At 28.0% G+C, this 1,532-nt stretch overlaps 1 long non-coding RNA gene across 1 annotated transcript in view; it reads right to left on the bottom strand.

Moving 5' to 3' along the window:
• LOC100569921 overlaps positions 1-645 on the bottom strand; it is a 1,710-nt gene extending 1,065 nt beyond the window's left edge. Inside the window, exons 1-2 of the long non-coding RNA XR_119614.4 lie at positions 415-645; positions 154-316 (exon numbers count right to left, since the gene is read on the bottom strand). This is a non-coding gene — a long non-coding RNA (uncharacterized LOC100569921). The remainder of the gene's footprint in view (positions 1-153; positions 317-414) is intronic.
• Between the last annotated feature and the right edge of the window lie 887 nt (positions 646-1,532).

The raw sequence follows: 1,532 nt of genomic DNA on the forward strand, positions 1-1,532 counted from the left end.
AGCTTCCAATATTAACAATAGGATAGATTTTATCTGTGTATTATTAAGTCAATAATTGTAGTCCAGAACTGCAAAAATTGAATAAATAATGTTTTTAATTTACTTAATATAACTTATAATTCACAACGCTATTCGTGCATTTATTATATTAACCTTTAACAGTGACATCTAGTTCCTTTTAATCCATGTATGTTTATATTTTTTATTGTATTTTGAATCCAAATTGAATGTTTTTTACTTGATATAGGTAAACAGTTAGTGTTTTTTTTATATGATATTAATTTGGCTAATTTTGTGTCGCTTGCTATACTGGCACCTTAAACAGAATAATCAGTTTAATTATGTTTAATATAATATATATTTATTAATAAATAACACTATAAGACATGATTTAATGTATATATCGTATTTTACCATAATATATACATTCGGCAATACAGTATAGAATCATATTTGTTTGAAATTAAAATATTATTTAAGTTATACATTTTTACTGTTTTAACTACAATTTGACTAGCAAACATTGCTTAAAATGTTTATTGAAGCCTGAACTATGGAGGCTTAAAAACAAAGAAACACATGCACATCATTCATTAATTACCAGCTACGTACATCGATATTTTAATTTTAACTGATATAAAGTGTAAAATCTCTATAATGTATTTTTTGATATTATTATTTCTAACGATCACTATCATTTTGTGTGTTGATAATTTATTGATAAGGTGATTGATTAAATAATAAAAAATTTTTTTTCGAATAGATAAAGAATATTATAATATATTGTGACGTTTCGCTCTTTTCCCTTTGTACGAATGTACTTACAGCCATGACAAAATAAATGGTGCCATTGTGCCATATTATGGTCAGAAAATATAATAATTTTGGTTACCTTTTTTGTTGTTGTTTAAAATGGATTCGGGATGTCTGTCGTGACCGACCACCTTAGCTTGCCCGGCAGCGTTCACCGCCACGGGAAAATGTTTCTGAGTGACTATGTACCTACTCCATTTTTTTGTGTTAACTTCACAAGAAAACAATAATAAAAAGACACGGACTAACATCTGAGTCGGTGTAAAAAGACGAAAGAAAAACGTACGCAATAAAAAAACGTGTTAGTGGTTCTGTGTGTGTTTGGCTACTGACAGAGAGGAGAGAAAAAATAACAAAACAAACGTCGGCTATCGTGATAGGAAAAAATTATAGCGATTGAGTTTTTTATTATTGTGTGTTTTTGAATATTAGGTATGTAATTACCGATAATAACACTCGAAACACGTATAGTTTGTCACATTACAACTCTGTTATCGTTTCTATCATTTTTGGTAATATAAATGAATAACTAATAAGAGTATCACAATTATAGGTATCTGGTACAGAAGCGTATTTAGGAATTTTAATAGGGTGGGGGGGGGGGATAAAATATACTATTATAGGTACACTCAATAAATAAGAATATAATATACATATTTAAAATTCCCTAACTTGATGAGATTATGGTGTGAATCAAGTTGAAATAAGAATTAACACAA

The sequence above is a fragment of the Acyrthosiphon pisum genome, unplaced genomic scaffold (genome assembly GCF_005508785.2).
Source record: "Acyrthosiphon pisum isolate AL4f unplaced genomic scaffold, pea_aphid_22Mar2018_4r6ur Scaffold_528;HRSCAF=975, whole genome shotgun sequence".
Classification (NCBI taxonomy): Eukaryota; Metazoa; Arthropoda; class Insecta; order Hemiptera; family Aphididae; genus Acyrthosiphon; species Acyrthosiphon pisum.